This window comes from Mustela nigripes, chromosome 16, assembly GCF_022355385.1.
Source record: "Mustela nigripes isolate SB6536 chromosome 16, MUSNIG.SB6536, whole genome shotgun sequence".
Taxonomy (NCBI): domain Eukaryota; kingdom Metazoa; phylum Chordata; class Mammalia; order Carnivora; family Mustelidae; genus Mustela; species Mustela nigripes.
Genome location: NC_081572.1, coordinates 66,209 through 74,103, shown reverse-complemented (window position 1 = coordinate 74,103; position 7,895 = coordinate 66,209).

Here is a 7,895-nt window from a genome sequence, read left to right as displayed (position 1 = left end):
CTGGGGCCCAGCTGGCCAAGCGCTGTCCCTTTAGGAGAGGAAAGTCCCCAGTGGGGTCCCAGCACCGCTGTGGTCTGGTCACTGTCGGGCAGGGACGGGGTGGGCGTGACAGAGGCCTGTCGCAGCCCCGAGGGGCAGGGGAAGGAGGTGAGGACCCGGGCGGTGCCCAGCAGCAGACTGGCTTCTGGCGGGGGAGCCTGGCACTGCAGAGCCTGTGGGGAGAGGGCCTGAATGTCCCCATTGTGTGGGGCAGGCCGGAAGGGCAGCGAGGCAGGCCCAGTGGGGGGAGACGTGCATCTCAGAGCTTCTGTGTCCTGCGAGAGTACGGGCTGGCTCTTTTAGAAAACTTGAAGTCACAGCAAAGCCGGGCCTACAGCGACAGTTTAACCCATAGAGCCACGAACCACCAGCCTTTGGGTGCGTTTCTTCCAGAATTGCTTAAGGCGTACACTGGGGCCATGTGTCCATTTAAAAATTTCCATTATGGGAAAAGACACACAACATGAAATCGCCCACTTCAAGCACGTTTTGGGGCGTAGCTTGCTGGCCTTGCTGTGCAGTCAGCACCGTCCATCTCCACATTCCCTGTCTTGTAAGATGGAAACTCTGTCCCTACTAAACCCCAGGTTCCCACCCCTCCCGCTGCCCCAGGATGCACCGTCCCCCCTCCCCGCCCCGGCCCCAGCACTGCGACTCCTTGTGGGGTATGAGGAATGAGGAAAGAGCCCGGCAGGATGCGTCCTCCTGCGGCTGGTGGCTCTGCTCTGTCGTGCCCTCCGCATCCACCCACGCTGGAGTGGGCACCCAAACTCCCTCCTCTTCACGGCTGAGTCCTATTCCATGGGATCCTCTTCCATGGGTTGTTGGTCCATCCACCGGGGGCGGACACTCGGGCTGTGTCCACGTGGTGGAGAGTGGAGCTGCGGAAAGTGTGGGCTGGGGCTGCGTGCTGTTTACTCTCTTCCAAGATGTTCTTCTTCGCCCGTCGGATACCATGGGCTCAGGACTGGGGGAGCTCGAGCGGGGCTGGGGTCCTGAAGCCCTCACCTGAGAGGTCAGGCTCCCTCTAGCCTTGCCTTCCTGAGTCCAAGTTTCTTTTCTCTGACAACAAACAAGCGAGCTCTCAGCCCTGTCCGTCCGGGGGCTGGGACTACAATCCCCGCTCCGTGTCTGGTACACCGCCTCTGCCCGTGTGCGTTCTGGGCCCACAGAGCCCCCCCCCCGCCAGTGAGGGGGGGTTGGATTTCCCCTCCTTGCCCGATGGCTCCGCTGCTGCCTGAGAGCCAGCAGGAGAAGGAAAGTCTCCCCTGTTGAGTCAGGACCTATGGGGGAAGGAGTCTCTGTTTGGGTCAGTCAAGGCCAGGGCCTCCCTTGTGTTCCAGAGCCACAGGCCAGGGTCCAGGGCCTTGGACCCCTGGCATGGCTTAACCACACGTGTCATGTTTGTTTCTTTGGGGTCTGCACACTCGGGGCAGTGGGTTCTCGATGGGGAAAAAAGAATCTCCCTTTCTTCTCCTAATAGATAGACGTGTGGCCAGGCAGAGCATCGAAGCAGAAGTAGCCAGGCACTAGAAAAGTTTCCCAAAGTCTAAGCCAGCAGGAAGATAAGCTGTGCTTTGAAGCTGGACGGGTCAAGGAGGCTCTGGGGTCCCGGGGCTGTTGCCTGGCAAGGGCGGAGATGGGGAGCCAGGGAGTCCAGACCTGGCCTCCGAGAGCACTCGCAGGAGGAGCCTGTGCAGACCCTTGGAGGGTCTCTTCTCCACACGCCCACGATGGGCCTCCATGAGCTGCCGGCTCCTGACCTTGGCCTGTGAGTCTCCAGGAGGCCGTGGCTTGACCTGCCCTGGGTTAGGGGTGGGGGACCCCTTCTTAACCCACTTTTGAGATTTTGAGGGGCTTGGTTTCTAAAATCACAAAATGACTATTGTTCTCCTACTGATCAAAGTACCCATTGTTCGTGCCCCAGGGATGATCTGTTTTAATCTTTTGGTGTAGACGGTTTCTCTACTTGTACACACGCAGATATGTGTGTGTATACTTTTCAAAGTTAGGATCACAGTATATATACTGCTATCTGGATTCACCTTTGAAATTTAATCTCTCCTTCTTTTAAGGATTTATCTATCTATCTATTTATTTATTTATTTAAGAGAGAAAACAAGAGTGGGGGGGGGCAGAGGGTGAGACGGAGAGACAATCTTAGCAGGCTCCACGCCCCGTGTAGAGCCTGACGTGGGACTAAATCTCACGACCCTGAGATCATGGCCTGAGCTGAGATCAAGAGACAGACATTAACCCAACTGCACAGTCCAGGGGCCCCTAAAATTTAATTTCTTACAAATGTCTTTCCATGACCTTGAATGAAGGCTCATGGTTGCCTAGGATTTTATTTTGCCAATATCATTGATGGACATTTAGGGCTTACATTTCTTCTTTTCTTTGAACTACAAGCAACACCACTCTGAACGTCTTGTTCTTCTCACCCTACTTTCCCAGGAAGCCCAGAGTGTCAGCCCTCGGTACCCAACCTGCTGCTCCCATGGGTGGGGTCTAGTGGGGTCTTGTGCTCTGGGTCCCTGAAGGGGTCAGGCCTTGCAGCAGCCCTTCTGAGATATGAAGCCCTTTCCTGGTCTGCAGGAAGGGTCTGGAGAGGGAAAGGTGAGGCCATGGGCTCTCGGGTCATGTCCACACTCACGCTGCACACACGCACAGACCCACTGCGGTGTGTTCCAGCCTTTTTTCTGCCAAACCCGCTTCCTCGTCATGACCACAGCCTCTGCCTGAGTGGGGACATGAGCCTGTGAGGAATCTAGAACCAGAGGAACACACACAGAGTCCCTGCCCCCAGCTAGCCTGTGTCACAGGCCACTGAGAGCGGGTGAGGGCTGGGGTCACAGCCAGACTGAAGGACCAGTGGCATCACTCCCAGATCCTGAGAGCCCTGTGGCGCCCCTTCAGCCTCGCCTGCTCCACACGAGGGGCCTCCTGTCCCCTCCTGGCTGTCCCAGCTCTGGGCATCCTGGGCCCCAGACCCTTTAGACCCCACCGGGCCCATCATGGAGGCCAATCTGCTGCTGTTTCAAGTTGGCTGCTCACTTTGAAACCCAAGAAGTCTGATGATAATATCAGTAGGGACAGAGCCAGGTCTGCTGCTAATTACCATTTGACATTCTGGCTGAGTCCAGCGTGGGGGGGGACCATAAAAAGCTATTCATGCAGCTCATGGCGACATCAAATGGAACTCCCCCACCCGTGGGCAGCATGACCCCCAGGAAGGTTGCCTGCAGGGTGTCTGAAGTTCTTACAGTCGGAGAGGCTAGTTGGGAGTGATAGAGACAGAGGTTCATTCTCCTCGAGAAGGGGCTGCCTGTTTCTGTGAGGGGGCTGGTCCAGGCCAATGTCCATCTAAGACCTCGGAACTTGGCAGGGTTTTTGGGGAGGAGGAGAGGCTGCGGAGCCTGAGACACGTGGTTCCCGCACAGGCTCTTAGATGGGTGGCCAGGAAGGGGGTGTGACCCCCGTGTTTGCTCTGGCTCCTGGGAGGAAACGCCTGCTGCAGCCTTCTCCCTGGCGTGCCGAGGAGGGTACAAGACATGCATGCATCCTGCGAGTCCCGCCTGGAAACCCCGGGTCTAGAGGAGCCTCCGCAGTGGTTAAGGGTTAGTGTTCGTGCCCTTTTAGGAAGATTTTGCTCTGATGTTTTCCCCACACAGACAAATTAAATGTACATCTTTTTGTCCTTTATTCATCAGCAGGCCAACGGCACAACCAGGACAGATTCTAGTCCATTCCATGACGGAGAGCTTTTGGTCTCCGTAACATTGTCGTGAGCCTCAGACAGCAGCCCTCATGCCTCGAGATGGGTCACGCCCCTCAGCAGAGTGGCCAGGGGCTGCCCAGCAAAACAACGAAAGTCTAATGCCCAGACTCCAAGGGCCAGACCCTCTGTTCCAGCTCACGCAGACCCTGCTCCCTCCCCGTGGGGCCAGACAGCAGGCAGAGCCCTGCAGGTGGGCCATGGCCCTTTCCTGGAGAAACCAGCTGCTCCCATAAAAAAAAATGTGGGGCTTCTGTCGCAGCACAGTGAACCTTGAAAACACGCTCTTAAGTGGAAGGAGCCAGACACAAAGGCCACGCGTCGTGCGATCCCACTGATATGAAGGATCCGGTGCAGGGAGATCCAGCAGGCTGTGGGGACCTGGGTCTGGGGAGTGGGGAAGGGGATGAGTGCTCACGGGTATGGGCTTTCCTCTCTCGGGGGATGACAGTGCTCTGGAGCTAGAAAGAGGTGGCGCTTGCACGACATTGTGAGTCGTACACTTTTAAGTGGTTGGCAGTTAATTTTTAAAACTTTTTATTAACATGTATTATTAGCCACAGGGGTGCAGGTCTGTGAATCGCCAGGCTTACACTTCACAGCACTCACCAGAGCACATACCCTCCCCGATGTCCATAACCCCACCCCCTCTCCCTCCCCCTGCCCCCCCACGCAACCCTCGGTTTGTTTTGTCAGATGAAGAGTCTGTTCTGGTTTGTCAACAGTCAATTTTATATGTGGATTTTACCGGACTTAAAAAGAAAAGCTGTTTGGAGAGTTCCCTGAGGCCCGAGCACCAGAGACCCACAGGGCTGCACACCTCTCCTTCGTTTACTGGACACTAGAAAGGACCGCAGGCTTAGCTTGTGACTTGGAATCTGCCCTTTCCCCTCTGGCACTGACGCTTGCAAGAGGTGGACCCAGGACAGGAGGAGGCGGAGCCAAATAGGAGGAGGCGGAGCCAGGACAAGAGGCTCGGAAAGGTGGGGAGCACCATAGGGGTCAGAGCTGGGTGTGGGCCCGAGTCACTTCCAGAGCCTGGGGACAGCTCAGGGCATGACAGCTTCCCCTGCCCCACACCCCAAGGTGGGGTCATCATGCTCAGGGGACATCCAGTGAGGCTGGACAGAGGCTGCGGAGCCAGGCAAGGGGCTCAGTCCAGAACTTCTGTGCCAACAAGACAGACAGTTTAGCAAGCAGGATATTTCCAGACGACGCAAGCTGCCTGCAGCCGACCCCAGGACTCTGCCTGGTGCCGTGGTAACTGGGTGACTGTGGGCTGTCTCCACGGCAGTGACCCCTCCCGATGCCACTCTAGAGTCCTCATTAGTTTGAGGGACATGTTTGGGGTTGCTGTGGAGCTGGACCCACAGGGCGGCTGAGGCCAGAGACTTCAGACTCCTGATGTCAGAAGTAAATTAAAGGCAGGTGAAGAATGAGTGTGTGCTGTGGGGGCCGGCCGGGACCACAGGATGATCGTGGCCTCACGGGGCCAGGCAGCTTTGTTGGCTCTCTTACAGCTGACAGGCAGCCCCAGTAGGCAAATACCAAGAAAATTGTGATGGGGCAGAGGATTGTTGACCAAATGTGGAAAAAAAAGGCGGCAGGCCTGAGAAAAGACTACAACGGGCAAACAGCAGGACCGCTGACCCCAGCCCTCACTGGGCCCTGGCCGGGGGCTTCCCACGGAAGTGGGAACTGTCTCCTGAGGAGGCTGAAGGTTCCTGCACCGGCCACACAGGAGTCCCAAATGGCCTTCCTCCCACCAGCATCCTACCCCGACTCTGCATACCTCAGAGAGGACAGCATCAAGTGGGCACTCCAGAAGGCCGCAGCTGTGCCGGGGGGGGGGTAATTCTGGGGTGCCAGATGTCATGGTTGTCACCCTGGGCGGGACGGAGGGCTTGTCCCAGAGAAGACAGGCTGTGAGAATGTCACCACAGATCAATAAAAGCACAGTCAAGGTGCAGAGACATGGGGTGCTGTCTGGAACAGGTACCGTCAGGTGGGCAATGGGCTTAGACCTGGAAGATTGAAACCAAAGCATTGGAAGTCATGGGTGATGCCAAAGGAGTGACAAAGAGGAACTAAGGACCCCGCCTGGAAACCACTGAGTAGAAAGGCCAACGCGGTTGTGCCACTCAGCAAGATAGCCTGTGTTTCCTAGTGCCCAAGGTCAAGGATCCACAGTGGGGAGTTGTCTTAGAGTCTCACCCTATATGTGGTCGGCCCACATGACCCTGGCCCACAGAGGTCATACATAGCAGGGAAAGGAGTCGGGAAGGGCCTGAAGGTGGGCACTTCCAACATTCAGCTGTGTTGTGTGTGGTCTGGAAGCCCTGTGTGACATTGGGTCAGAGCTGGCTGCGAGAGCCTGGCGATGGGACCTGGAATCTCTGCTACAAGACACCCCCCAGGTACAAGGTGGCCATGACGTGTGGAGTGAGAGCAACGTCTTGTAGCCATGTGCGCTCCATTCGCTCTGAAGCTTTATCAGGAGCTGCTGCAGGTACAGTGTCAGCTCTGTCCCCAAAGGGCTTGCCGCCAGTGTCTTCAAGTGCTGTCCACAGAGCCCTGGCCCTCGAGGCGTGGCTCTGTGCCTTCTGTGTCCTCATAGGGACTGAACAAATTGGAACAGATTTCCTACCTGCAGGACTCATCAGAAACTAGAACATGCAAGTATTCCTTGTGAGTCTCCTTAAGCCATAGGGAGGCTGGGCTAGGACAGGCTGTGAGGCCTGGCCTGGTGGTGGACACCCCTCCCGTGGATATGGGTTTAGTGATCCGATACTCCTGGGTGGAGTGTGGCCCTATATGCCCGCTGGAGCTGGGTCAGAGAAAGGGCAGCTTCCGCCTGCCTCTTGGATCAGCAGCCATGGTGTAGGAGGCTCAGGTAGCCTGTGGGAGGGTTGGATTGGGTTGGCCCAAGGCCTCCCACTAACAGCCAGTTTCAGACCCTGGTCATGTGAAGAGCTGCTGTGGCTGTGGGCCCTGGCCTGGACGCCAGACTGGACTGACAGCACAACCCTAACCCTCTCAAGCTGAGCTCCCACATTCCTGACCCACAGACACAGTGCAGCTAGTAAACGTGCATTATTGTGTCGTTCTGCAGAAATGGCTCATAGACAGACCTGGCACAGAGGTTTGGATTTTGTTCTGGTGGGACTGCGGGCGTGTCGGGGGCGGTCAGGCACAGAAGGAGCGTGATGACGAAGAGTCAGTGAAGAATTGGAGAAGCCTCGCGACAGCAAGGACGCCAGGGCTGCAAGCAGTGTCGTGTGAGACAGTGGGCCTGGAGCAATAATTCCTGTCCAGGACAGCTCCTTCCTGCGCCTGCCTCCCGGCCTTGCTGAGACACGGCTCAAGTGTGGATTCAGGCAGACAGGGCTGGAGAAGGGAGCTGTGCTCTCGCAGGCCACTCCCACCTCTGCGCACCTGTGCTGGTCCGTAGGGTTGACGTGAGCCTTCGCTCCTGTTGGCAAAGCGTCACAGTGAACGTGATACAAAGGCATAGTCCTACTGTTTATGCCTAACTATTTTAATTCATATGTCAGGGGCACTGGGGTGGCTTAGTCTGTGAAGCCTCTGCCTTCGGCTCAGGTCATGATCCCAGGGTCCTGGGATAGAGCCCCATATCAGGCTCTCTGTTTGGCCGGAAGCCTGCTTCTCCCTCTCCCACTCCCCCTGCTTGGGCATCTCTCGCCGTCTCTCTCTCTGTCAGATAAATAAATAAAGTCTTAAAAAAAAAAAAGAAGAAATCAGAAAAAGTTTGTGGTTGTGTGGAGGCTCCAGGACTGGCAGAACAACCCCCCTAGGCCCCAGAATAAGGAGGGAGAAAGGGTGTAGAGGAGCTGGGCGGGGAGTCAGAGAAGCAGAGATGCTCATGTCTGCTGAGGAGGAGGCCCCGACTTGGGAGAGCTGCGAACAGGTTAGTCAGGAGAGAAAGCGCCAGAAGAGCAGAGCACACCTGAAAGCGGGTGCTCACCACGTGGACGGCTATAACACAGACAGACACTAAACCACGTGGACGGTTGTAACACAGAAACTAAACCACGTGGACGGCTGTAACACAGAACTG